Source organism: Colletes gigas, unplaced genomic scaffold (genome assembly GCF_013123115.1).
Source record: "Colletes gigas isolate AHSC1104 unplaced genomic scaffold, ASM1312311v1 Colletes_gigas_Sc00004, whole genome shotgun sequence".
Lineage (NCBI taxonomy): Eukaryota > Metazoa > Arthropoda > Insecta > Hymenoptera > Colletidae > Colletes > Colletes gigas.
Genome location: NW_025106633.1, coordinates 2,011,483 through 2,025,215, shown reverse-complemented (window position 1 = coordinate 2,025,215; position 13,733 = coordinate 2,011,483). Strand labels below are relative to the sequence as shown.

Genomic DNA, 13,733 nt, shown 5'->3' with positions numbered 1-13,733 from the left:
TTAGAATTGTCACACAACATAAATGCGTTCACGTATAATTCACATATAAATACACGTTCGCTTAAATTCACGCATAAATTCACGCCGGCGTATACCGGAAGTAGCGTTCGCCATAAGCGTGCGCAGGCCCATTATTTTATCGTTACACGTTATCGTACACGTGTACTTCGTTGCACGAAAAAATCACGCTCGATGCGACGGGGACACGTGAACGGTCATGTTTATAGACGCCGTGTATCGAATTCGAAATACCTAACCTCACATTCGCCGCGTCGAAACGCAGCAGCGTCGCTTTCGTGTCCACGCGGCTTCGATTCGCGCATAAATCCCATACGATGATATTCCAGTGGACGGATTCACTCGTGCAACACGCGCGAAACTGTCAACAGAGCCGACAACGAAACGAACTAAACAGCGAAACCGCATTAAGGATTCGTTGCACCGTAGTCACGTGATCGCGTTCGAAATCAATGGCACCTGATCCGTGCGTTGTATATTCCGTAAACGTCAACGCGTCGCGCAAGTTCGATAGAACGACGTAAAAGAGAAAAAAAAATTAAAACGAAATAAATAAATATCGAGGCGGTCGCGATTAATTAATACGAAAAAAAAAACAAGGAGACTTGCCAGTGAAGATTAATCCAGCGTGTCAAAAGCTCGAACGTCGATGACCACCACTACGACGAGGACGACGACGACGACAGTGACGGCGACGGCGAAACACTGGTTGATCGACTTTTGACTCGACAACGTGGCAATCGAATAAGTTAGCCAGGTTGTGATGTCGGTGGATGGGTCGATTGGGTTAGGTCGGTCGGTCGGTCGGTGGTAAAAGAGAAGAGAAAGTGAGAGAAAGAGAGAGAGAGAAAGAACAGGTATAGGTTCTGGACCTGGATGATGGTACGTGTTGTAGCAGGGCCGGGGGCTGACGCGACACTGTCCGCGGGCGCGTATACGCGCGCGCTTCCTGCGCATCCTGGTACGCGCATCGGCCTCGTCATGTGCGCCGAACGATAGAACCAATCCCGGAACCGGAATAAGGGACGAGAGGGAAACTCGAACGTCGCACGGCGAGGGTAGTTTCGCCGGGCGCGGGATTTGAAATACGATAGGATAACTTTCATGTGCGCGATGGTAAAAACGGGGTGCCCCGAAACAATGCAACTCGATACGCGTCCCGTTCCCTGTCAGCGTACATATCTCTCGATTTCGTATTTCGCGAACGGGTAAACGCGATATTTGCGTGGAACCACGATTACGACAAACCGATGAAATTAAGCGGCTGCATAGCAGGCTCGGTCACGTTTCATTTGATATAAAATAGGGGATGAAACTCGAATAAAATCAAATGTTAGTAAATTATAATTATAATTTATGTTACTAATAATTTATCGAATTTCTCAATAAGATCACAAAATTCACGTACTGTGTATTTCCGGTTTTGGACAAACGTGAAACTTTTTACTTCCACTCTAGCAGCCAAGAAAGATTTCTCCGTTTCTTTACGCCAGGACGCCCCGCTGGAATAATCCGTCAAGGCTACTTTATGTCGCGTAAAAATGCAAAGTAAAGAATCTCTGGAGGACTAGGATATATCTCTCATAACTCTGGAAACTGCACGGGCTTTCGTGTTTCTTGCGTGCCCTTTCGTTGATCCTCGTACGTCCTACTCTTCTAACCTCCGAATTTGATTGCACTTTGAAGTTGCAATATGCAATCGTCGATAAGAGAAATGAAATCCATATTAAAAACTTCAAGTTTCTCGTCGAGCGCAAATCCAGTTACAATACCCTTTAATAAATCATAACAATAGAAAACTCGTGTTATTGGAAAGTTTGCAAGAACACTGGGAAAACGTTGTACTTGTCTCGTGTATTGCCATTTCCCAGATGTTTCGTTTCATAGAAATAGAGTATAAGATTGACGCGTGTACACAGTATCCGAACGTTGTTTTCCTTTATAGAGGAGTTTTATCTTGCCGCGGAGACTCGAACAGTGTTTACCGAAACGAATCTCGTGGATCCAGCAAAGCGTGCGACTTCACCTGTTGCAACCTTCTCTGTTGATCTTAATCGAGAGTCCACTGACTGAAGTTCAGAGGTACCATAATCTCTCCTTTCTGGCTCACGGGGTTGTTCCATCGGCTGACATTAATGCAGCGACGCGGATTTTTTGGTCACCCCTTTCGAGACAATTCCGTATCTTATCACTGTATCCGTGGATGCTGCGATTCAACCACCCGACAGCAAAAAACAGAAACTCGTCCCCATTACGAATATCTTCCCAGAAATGGAAGCTGAATTACAGCGAGCAGGCATTCACGAAGATGGGATTCCTTTAGAAATCTAAATAAGGTTCGCGAGATTCCTTGCAATTTGGGGATTGCACGAAATGCGAACGAATTTGTAGTTAAGAGCGAGCGTGGTCTTCTTTTTATTACCCTAGTATTATCGTTGCGTTATTAGCCCTGGTATTTTAAAGCAAACTACTCTAATGATTAACTTCAAAATGTTGCACTTTAATAGACTTCACATTAATTGCAAACTAATCCTTTCGTGCGCAACAAATTCCACAATTCCGAATATTAACTGGACTGTCATCGAGGGTTGCGATCGCTCTCGTTTTTCAGGGCGCAGAAAATAGGGCGTTTAAATGGAACGATATCCTCGAAGGGGTAACGAAGAAAAAGGTGAAGCGACTCGAAGAAAGTAAGTGCGCCTGATCGTCAGCTGGCGCGAAAATAAGACACGAAATCGAGGGAGGACCGTGCGACGATAGCTGTTCTCTGGCAACAGGTGAGAGAACCAACAACGGGAAAGGCACTTAACTTTTTGCTGGGTCGACTTTCGGTGGACCTGAATATCGATGCTCGATTCGTACGTAATATCGTTTCGAGGCCGCGAAAAGTTTTTCGCTGGTCCTGTCCTCACCGATCCGAGGTCTTTGCCAGCAACTTTCTCCGCCCGACACGTACCCCCGAGAAGAAGAATGCGAATCGCGACGTCGTAAATTAAATTTTATACCCGTGGACGGAATAGTTGCGGTCGTATCGTTAATTATACTCTAGGCCAGCGGTTCCCAAACCGACGACCTCGAACAATTCGGAAGAGAGACAGAGAAAGAATACAATTGTTACCTCTTTAAACGTTTAAAACATAAAAAAAAAATTCACACTTCTGTAATATAATATGTACTGGATAGTAACTATTATCGAAATTACTTACTCGTCGAAGGGATCTTGCGTTTGGCAGCTCTCGGGTTAAATATCAATTATAAGAGTCTCTTACCTGGCAACAGACAAAATTAAGTGTTAAAATATAGCCTTACGAAAGAGTGACGAAAACAGATTTTATAAATTCATAGCTAATTATATTTACATGTTTATAAGTGACATAGTTTCACCAAAAAGAGTACAAGACTAACTAACTAAGGATTCCATCTGCTTGTGATTACGTCTGTTCAAATAAGTTTGGAAAGTTCTATGATAGCTTAGTGATCTATTTAAAGACCTATGCATCTCTAATTGTCATATTAAGTATCTCATCTAGACACTTGAGTTCGTAATAGTTCAACTAAGAATCTGTGACTACTTAATTGTTCAAATAGAGGGCCAAGATTTTCCAAGAATCCATCTAGATTATGCACGTCATCCCAGTAGTCCAACTATGTAGCACCACATAGGTCCAATTAGAGTCCTATCATAACTTAGTTGTCCAACTAGAGATACTATGCACTTCAAGTTATCCAAATTGGATCTTATACTTTGCTAACAATCCATCTAGTGTTGCATGATCTCTTAGTGGGCCAACTAGGGATTCTATCCCCAGAAGTTCAACTAAATATCCATAACCTCCTAGTTGCCCTATTAGGAGTTTACGCTCTTCTACCGATGCAACCCCGTAGGTTTCCCTAGACAAGCCCTAGAAGTTCAGAAACACTTCAGATTCGAAGATACAAAAGCACATTCGAAAAGCAAAATAAAAAATTTAAAAAATAGTACTGGAATAATAATTTTCATTGAAGAGTCGCGCGCGAAGATGAAGTTTGAGAAACACTGCTCTAGGTATAGTACTAAGGAAACGATTAAAGACTGATAATTGATAAGTTATTAGGATTCCAAGCAGTAAATAATTGTTGATGTCGACGGTGGATGCTAAACCACTGATTACGTGCAGAGTTCGTACGAGACTTTCATATATAAGGTGACTCGTTAAAAACTGTAGAGCAGGAGCAAATATTTTGGATGCGCCCCTGTGTATAATAAAGTACATCGAAATTTATATTCACGCGAAGGTATTACAAATTTTTTGTACCATTTAATAGATTTACTTGTTGACTGTGCAAGCTAGGGAATTCGTATATAAATCGCGATCTCCCGGAGCAGCTCGACGCGTTGTAAATTTGAATAAAACGTGACAAGGATTAGTAAATTTATTCGGGGGATTTATTTGGTAACACAATAACTTCTCGCTTTATTCTTTGCAACCTTTCGTTGATGTATTCCTCGCTTTTCGCAATCTGATTCCAGTCGTATTTTCCTGTAATATTTCGTCCCATGGTTTGAAATTCTCCTTTACCGGCAAGGAAATAAATAATTTAGCATACCGTCCTCTGTGCGCAAATAATTTATGATGAAATCGATATTCCAGAATTATTCAACGCCCGATGGATAGAAATCGTCGCGAACAGTTTCAGTTTGGATATCGAATAACGATTGTGTAAACTATTCGACGAGTACATTTAACTATAATTTCTGAGTGAAGTTTTCTCTATTTAAAGACCATTTGCTCGAAGTTAATAATAGTATATTATGTAAGATGTAGGAATGCGTGAGATCGAAAATTCCAGGAATTTCATTTTCTTGATGGCTGCTGTTGTACTTTGCGTGCTTCGAAAACAATTATGATAGCATTTTAATCAGGTCATTTTCGAAATAGTATTTCCATAGTCGATCAAAACAACACTTAAATTTTACTGAAACGGTATAATTTTTATTTCAACTATTTTGTTATACCTTTTGTCGCTTACGAATTACAAGCACGAATCAATTACTGTTAAATTCTTGGGTAGGTCCAATGAACATTCGTGCAAGATTTAAAAAGGTCTTATTTATAGACTTCTTGCATATAGATTACTTCGCAACAGATCCCTGCAGGACCCTATAAACTCCCTAGAGACTCTTCAAAGTTTCGCAACGTCTCTCTTACATTGCGACAAACGAAGTCACTAAAAAGGGATAAACAAGATAGTTACCAACACATATGCACCCGCACGGGGCACGTTCTAACCTACTTCAAACTTACTGGAAACGTGCTACGAATCCTCCTGTCGCACAGAGAGGGGGGAGAGTCTAATCCTCATGATCGAAGGCAGAGACCTCGACAATGGCGCACGAAAATCTGCGAAAGGAATTGTTCGACCTGGAAGTGCGCATTGCTGCTAAGACAGCCTAACCACGTCACGGCTTAGTATGCATGCACTCGCACACGAAGGCTGTAGGACATCACGCAGCACGTGACTTACGTGCACACGTGTACTCAGACGTTCGGGAGGGGTAGGAGGTTGGCGTTCGTACACGTGTATTCGCAGCGAGGCGCTCGACGTTAAAGAGCCTCTCGTAATATCGGAGGAAGCACGCGGATAGAGAGCGACCGGCCAGGACCTAGAGGATACGGAGAGTGTAATGTAAACTAATTAGCAGGGAGTCTACGGCAATTAAGGCCGCTGGAGTGCTTCGCACTGACGCTCCGCCAACAGGGCAGACACCAACAGCATTGTCGACGCTGCCAGCACACCACGGGGTATATTCGAGACACGAAGACGGAAAACCGTCACCGACGTGGTCCTCGATCACTCTTTCCGATCGAGACACGACGGCACGAGGAACACCATCGCGCAAACGAAAAGACAGACTATTGTTCATATATTTGAAATACACTTTGAAGTGAACACTTGAGGCCTCTAAAATATTAATAAAATAAATGTAACATTTGCCTATACCTTTTCGATCGATTCGTCAAACGACATGTCAGAAAAGAAACATGCTTCCTCAAGATAAATAACAGAATAAATATTTAAAAAACAATTTTTCTGTGTCTCTTGTAAAAGACCCCCGCAACAGCCCTTTCATCGTTTTACACATAACGATAGCTCCCTCCAGTCGCAAGGACAATTTTAGCTGACATGAAAGTACACAGTCAATAGCATTCCCCAATCACTCGTAATTACAATGGTAGCAAACACTCCGTGCCATCAGCAAGTCTAAACGCCCCCCCAAAGCGTCGTTCCTCTCTTTCGCTTGGCTCTGTCTGCGCTCTGATCTCAATCTCGGCTCATAGCCCCAAATCGACCTGTCGCGTACCTTCAGAAACACCCTTCGTGCACGCCCCTCGCAACGAAAGGGTTGGAACCGACTTAGCCCGTTGCGTTTCGACCCCTACGTTCGCCCCCTCGCGCGTCATCATTCTCCTTGGGACCACGTGCCGTCGTCCGTCCATAAACATCCAAGGTCGATTATAGCAAGCGCCTGTCGCGAACGTATGATCAATGACTGGTCCTGTGCGTACCTTATATCGCCACGGGAAGAGAAATCCCGGGGGATTGGTCCCGTACATCGTGTTATCGACGTAACAAAGCTACTCGACCTGGGAGCAATTGGACTAACGGCACGGGTCACGGCTCTGGGCCAGCCAATGGTGCCGGGGGGCGCGATACGATAATAGGAAAACACTAAATCGGGAAATTACGTTCGTCGTGCGACGTCTGCCACACCTGCCTGATCGATTCTGGAACGCAATTATACTGAATAGGGTGTACGCGAACGCCGTTTGAAAATCGCCACCGCGACGACCTGTCCGGATACACGCACCAATTTCCAGGCCCCTTTACAGACCTCCGATCGATTCGATTCCGTGATGCATTCAATCTCCGGAATTTCGTGTTAATGCTATCGAGTCCTCCATAAGTATTACACGTGTTAGTTATAAGGAGATTTCCAATAGGGGCGATAGAACTTTGAAATTAAAATCTGTTTAAAATCTGAACTCGCTAATGACCTGGTTGACGATGCGATGTTAAACTTTCAGTCAAAGAAAAAAGACGAAATAACAGATTATTCGGTGCGACTAATGTTGCCTAAAGGGTATGGAAAGTTTTCCTGAAATGCAGTTTCGATGCCAGGACTCGTGAAAATTTCTAGAAATTTGTCAGTGCCCCAGACAGCCCTAATTGGAGCTGGAGGGAACACCAACACCGATATTAAAATGCCGCGTTAAAAGCGTTAGGACGTTCCATCAGCAGGAAGCTCTCGATTCGATTACGTAGCGTGGAAGTTCGCGAGTTCGATCAGGGAAGTGACGCGATTGCAGGATTAATCAACGCCGCGAGCCAGCGCGGGCAAACGATGGTTCAATCGAGACAGTCGATACGCGACGGGATGTACGATATTTTATTCATAATTCGAGATGCGATCCCGCGACGTCGGTCTGACGTTATTTATACGTTACACGCCGCGGAGGACGTGTCTGACCTGCCCGTCTCGACGACCCAGGGTGGATTTATACGACAGGAAACGCGTCGACGTTTTCCGAGGACGCCGGATACTGCACACTTCACGGTGGAAAGTTTTCGTGATCCTCGTGATTTCGACCATCCGTTTTCTATTTAACCGCAAGAACACTTATGTCAGCAGCTGACAAGACGAGGATATACGTTTCTTCCCGAAAACTCGAAATACGGTATTGCCTCGCTTCTTGCACCGATCTGTGTTAGGGATACAGGCAAAGGAATCTTTTATATAAATACTTTTTCAAAATATTATTAATAAAAGAAAAAAAGTTATAGTCGCGATCGACAATTTTATAAACAAGCTCCCCGTGTCAAATTTCTGGAAACCTTCTCGAGAAAGAAGAAATGAGATTTACAGACGAGACATAATTTACCTCGAGCCTCAAACGCTGTATAAAGACCTCTAGTTAATAACCAGTAAGCAGTCGATAAAGGGACGCGAGACAAGTTTGAGAGCTTTGAATAACGACAGAAATTTCCAGCAGCCTCCGCGACGAACGTCGAAGAAGAATCTATTTCAGGTTACTGATCAAAACACTGATCGCCGAGACGTCGAACTTTTTCGATGCGCCAATATTCTTTGAAAACAGCCCGAGACGATTGAAGTTCACTGCTATTGGGAATAAATGCTCCTCGTTAGTATATAAAGAGCGCAGGATTTCTTCATCCGTGGTTTCCGCGCTAGCAATTTGTAAACTAAAAGTATCGACCGATTTCAGTACTTCCAGCCACTTCGAGGACTTCTCGTCTGGCGGGTTTAAACTCGCGGTTAATAAGGACTTCATTAAGTTAGCGTAATCCGGGACGAGGAGAACGCGGGCGAGACGAGTGAGATTGCACAGATTTCACAGATTATATGACGAAATTGGCTAAGCGGGCGGCTGGGTAATCGTGGGCAAATTTGTGGAAACCTTGATGTTACAAATTGGAAATAAGAACGACATCGCCCAACGAGCGGAAGTCATCTTAAAAATTAATCCGCGGTTAGGCGAGCTGGAATTGACATTTGCAATCTACTTTCGTACTCGTCCTCGTGAAACGAAGAATCTTTCAAGGATTAACGAATATACGATTAAACGCAAAATTAGCAGTCGAACGATCCGTATATATCTGGCTCATTTTACTTGAAATTTTTAATCATTCCTTATTTATGAATTAACTTTCATAAACTTAGAAACCAGGAAAAACACTATTTCGTCAAACAATGAAATACTCCACAGAATAATTATTTAACTGTTCAAATAATGCCAAAGCTCGGTATATAGAAAGAGTGGTGAAATTTATGATATAACGAAGACGGAAAATTACAAAATTTCTCTACCCTTCCCTCCTCTAATTTCCGTCGGGTTCTTTTATCTCTGCTTTTTTTCTACGCCATTACTATAACTTCTACATGCTTCAGAGATAGTTTCACACAGTATATAACACTTTTTATATTTTCTAATTATAACCAAAGAATGTTTAATAATGTTCAAAGCAATTATATTATTTAAAACCGAATCTATCTGTAGAAGCGTTCGATAAAAATAACAATAAATTAGCCAGTGAAAAGGTTGAATATCTCGTTCCGGGAAAGCATATTCTTTCTTGGTCATTTCACCATTTTCACTCGACGTTCGTCATTTCCCGTCGCCGTTGGAGTTGAAATATGAAGAATCACGGATATTCAATTCTACTTTCCACATTATCTCCGCGAAGACTTTCGATCTTCGATCGAACCACCGTTATTAACGCCGTGATTGCACTTCTGCGGATTAATGGATTTTTGTTTGTCCGCCGCCCCCGCTCATCGCTTTCGCGTTCCATCTTCCGTCTTCACGAGTCCTCGTAGGCTACTCTGTTCTTTCCGTTCGCGATTTTTAATTAAGAGGACACCTGCACTTGGGAGAATAAAAATAAATCTATTTCTCACCGTTTGTTTCTCGAGCATCAATCTTTCACTGGTATCCTGTAAAAATTGCTCGCGTTTCTTATATTCCTTTTATTCTCAATCTCATATCTATATTCAAGTTTGGATAAATAGCAGAAATTACGAGTAGTATCGGCGACAGTAACTTCAGACGCAACTGTTTCGGACACACACTTCACATCCAAATAGGGAGGTGAATGAATTAGCTGCGGCTTCAAACAATTTAATTCACTTTACGAAACTGAAACAACGTCGCTGCTAGACCCAAACCATCTAATTAACTTGTTCCTGACGTCAGAATGCAGTTACCATCGAACGAGCGAGTTCGCGCGCTCCTTAAAATTACGTAAGCGACTTAAGATTATTTCGACTTCCGAAGTCACGGTTACGACGTTGAAAAGTTAGCATTCCTGAGATACAGAACAGTAACTGCAAAGTGAAACGTCTGAAACACTCCCTTGGAAACGAGCTTCCACTAATTATACGTGTTACCTGTCAGATTGGAGCGAATAAAACAACTCAAACGAGCACGAGCAGAATTTAATACAAACGCGTCGGCCGTGTCGAGGCGGTAGAAAAATGGGGAAAAATTAAAAATCAACAGAAGAGATGCTTATCGAGAGATTACAGATGGTGTAATTTCTCTGTCAAGGAGCAAAGTTAAAGCTGAAACAGTGCTGGAAATGTATAGTTTTCTATTCCCGGGAGAAAGTTTCTCCATTATGCGCCTACCTCATTGCATCCTGAAAGTAAGACGCAACTTCGGAAAACTACAGCAGGAACGTACATCCTGTTTTTTCCCCCCCTGCGATACGCTTCATTCTTTACCAACGAACTTCCTAACAAGGAACAGCGGGGGAAGAAAGTTCTTTAACCTTGCAAACTCTGAGCTTAACTATCCCCATATTTCTCGGTTCTATATTTGCACTTTTATCTTCCGGAATAAATAAAAGAAAACGATTCGAATCTCCATAAGACAGTATCGATGGGATCTCTATTTGGGGATACCTACTGAATATGCAATTCTTAGCATCGGCCGATGAAAATGAGCTGCAACAAGCAATTTACTTTACCCGAAACGAGTGTAAACAAGCCAGCTGTATGGAAACCCGGCGCCGTTGAAAAAAGATCAGGTTTTGGTGACAAATGGGACCGCATCGTTGTACGGGCGTCAGTGTGAAAATTTCTCAATCGTTTATCACGCAACCATGGAGCAATTGGCGTGCACGTGGCACGGTGGTAGACGGACGGGCAAAAAGTTTACCGATTGGTATGCCAAAATTCTGCTACAGCAGTTTGCGGTATTGAGAATGTGGAAACCGATATCCCCAGCACGGTCGTTTGTCGGGATATTTTTACGTCTGCTTTTTCGAATGTCAAAATCAGCTCGATTACTTTCTCGTTCATATTCAATTATACTAATAAATAATTTTTCAGTCGAATATTGGTATTTTTTGTTATCAGTTATTCGCCTAAATTCTGACTATCTCTGCGCTCAGATCCGAGCTCACCAGAGAGTCTTACTCTTAATTGCGACCCTCGAGGGCAAAATTCTCCAGTGGACACCATTATTCTCGATACCAACTCTCAAGAGTAGAACTCGCAAGCGGATCTTAGGCATAACGTCGAAAGGAATCTATATATGGCTGACACAAAATACTTTCGTCGCTCACAAATAAATTCTCAATAATTGTAACGCATCGAAGGTTGGATCAACCCCCCAACGGGGGTTAAAACAACGCGCATCTTGATCGGCGACGCGCGGTCCCGCGCTCCGATTTAAATCCGAAACCCAAACAAAAGGTGCTCGCCACGCTGTAATCCAGTGGTGGCCGAGGAATCAGCAACAGCCGAGGTTGAGAACCGCGACAGGTCGTTCGAGCGCCGTGGAGGGTGGTTCGGCATATATTTGTATTTGTACAAGTAGTAATATCGCGGTTTGGTCGGGAAGGATCGGCCATACCGGATCCGCGGTGGGGGTGGGTTGCAGGAAAGGGGGGGCTGGTTGTAGCAGCAGCAAGCATTATTTTACGCGACGGCTGCCGCGGCCCTCGAAAACGGACTGTACACGGCCAGGTCAGGGACTGTACGTCTGCCTCTCCAATCTGCAGGCTATTGTGACACTCCTCTAGTTCTCTGACTCCCTCTTTCCCACCCCCACCCCTTTTTCTTCCATCGGGCCCCCTTCCGTCCTCTTCCTGCCTCTTTTACCCCCCCTTTCCTTCTGTTCCAACCTCTTCCTTGCCACCCCTGTGAGAGTTCTTCTTTCGCCACCCTCCACATCCCCCCCCCTCCCCCTCATACCACCAACCACCCGCGTCACCCTTCACCGGCTGTCGCGGCGGAGTATGAGAGGAGCGTTGCATACCGGGCCACCCTTTGGGAGTAGACGGCCTGCTCCCTTTTCTTTCAGACGTCCCGACTATACGCGCGGCGTCGACGCGAAAATTATTTACGTTTTCCTTTCCGCGCGCCACGCTGACGTCCTGCGCGACGACGAACAACGGACACGGTTCCGGGTTACTGAATTATTCCACGACAATCGACGGATGCAAGATTAGGTTTTCAAACGGGCACGCTGTGGGGCGAATGCTTCTTCCTTCGACCATACACGATTTTCAGGAATTTATTTACAAGCGACGAAAGCACAATTTTCTATCAAAACTGTTTGGAAAATGAAGAAAAGGTTTTCTCAAAGGGTTAAGGAGTAACTTTTCGAATACTCTTAGAATGTCTACATATTCTTGACTAAAATACACGTTGTTTGCATTTTGAAACATTAAAATCCTCCAATGTGTTCAGGAGTTATGACTTTTTAAACATACATGTCATTTATGGTCAATCAACGAATTGGTATTCTTGATTTTCGTCTTATTTTGGCCTCTAGAATCTCCCATTCAAATTTTACCCAGAGGTGGCCGAACACCCTGTATATTATATAATTTCTACGGATGAGTTTCGTCGCGTTCATTCGATTAAAACTCGTTCAATCCTCGTCTAACAGTTCTGACGTTTATTTTTCTACCTAATATTAAATATTTTTATAAAATACTGGCAACTGTAAAAATACTATTTCAGCGAACGTATTAGTGAGTATTCGATTTACATTTGCTGGGGATATTATAAAGCTACGTATTGAAACTTCGCGTGTTCAATCTTTTCTATTCAACGTAGAACGGGCACACATTCCCTTGGAGATTAAAATGGGTCACCTCTTACAAAAAGTATTCAAAGTCGAAAATTTAAAATGCTTCCGTGAATTCATACGCGAACGAACAATCTCTCCCATCCAGTCCTTAAATTTTTCCATGGATTTTTGTTCGTTTTAACGCGACGAGAAAAATGAAACTTACAATCCGTGTAAAATTATAGCATTAAATCGCGAACGTCTAAATTGGTAAGAGATAAAGAACGACCGATATGCGGGGCGCATCGATGTTTTTCTCCCTCTGTAAACGAGCCGAACGATTTCTAACGACCGATCGTAAAAAACTAATTATAGGTAGAAGAACATCAGAGAGCAACTCCATTCGTTGATGCCTTCTATTATCAACTTCGGACGTATGAACGAAACATTTCATGTATCCTCGTAAAAATGGTTTATGGAGGTCTGAACGTAAGCATCCTCCTTCTTTCCTTTGTTGTAAATATAGTACGAGTCTTAAAAAGAAAAATTCCATGAAAACGGTGACCCAAGGCGGTAAGAAAAATACGATTGCTATGGCGTCCGTGCAGGAATGTTCTAAAATTCTTGCAGGAGAAACGAACTTTCACCGAGCAGTACTTATGGTTGCAATCGTTGAAAGATAATTGCAGCCCGTTCATATTTGGACGTTAAACGATCAATACATTTTTAGATCCAACATAGAAGTTGTTTTTACAATATCCCAGGCTTCTCATTATTTTCAAGCATCTCCTTCAAGAACCGACTATCGATAGTACGTTCTTCCAAAAAAATCAGAAAAATTTGGGTCATTGGTGCTGCAAATGATCGATAATATCGCTTTACCGGGTATACGGACGAGTTTTGAATTCTTTTCTGGCGGGAGGATTGGAATGCTTCCATTCCATGCTACGCCGTTGGGATTCCAACTCACAGTGACGGATCCAAGTCTCATCGCGAGATCACTATACTTTCGAAAAATTCATCCCCTTCGACCAAATAACGCTGTTTGAGTTCCCCGTGCACGCGAAGTCTCGTTTTCTCGTGACTGTCGGTGGAATAGCCTTGGAATCCACCTTGCGCAAGTTTCACGGA

General features: G+C 43.2%; 1 protein-coding gene across 2 annotated transcripts in view; it reads right to left on the bottom strand.

Moving 5' to 3' along the window:
• LOC122405291 (poly(rC)-binding protein 3) overlaps window positions 1-3,265 on the bottom strand; it is a 136,978-nt gene extending 133,713 nt beyond the window's left edge. The window contains exon 1 of one of the 2 annotated variants that reach the window (XM_043409933.1): window positions 3,225-3,265. The gene's annotated coding sequence lies outside the window, so the exon portion shown is untranslated. Of the gene's footprint in view, window positions 1-627; window positions 918-3,224 lie in introns of those variants that run through there. The other variant, XM_043409932.1, reaches the window with a different exon arrangement.
• Window positions 3,266-13,733: the final 10,468 nt, after the last annotated feature.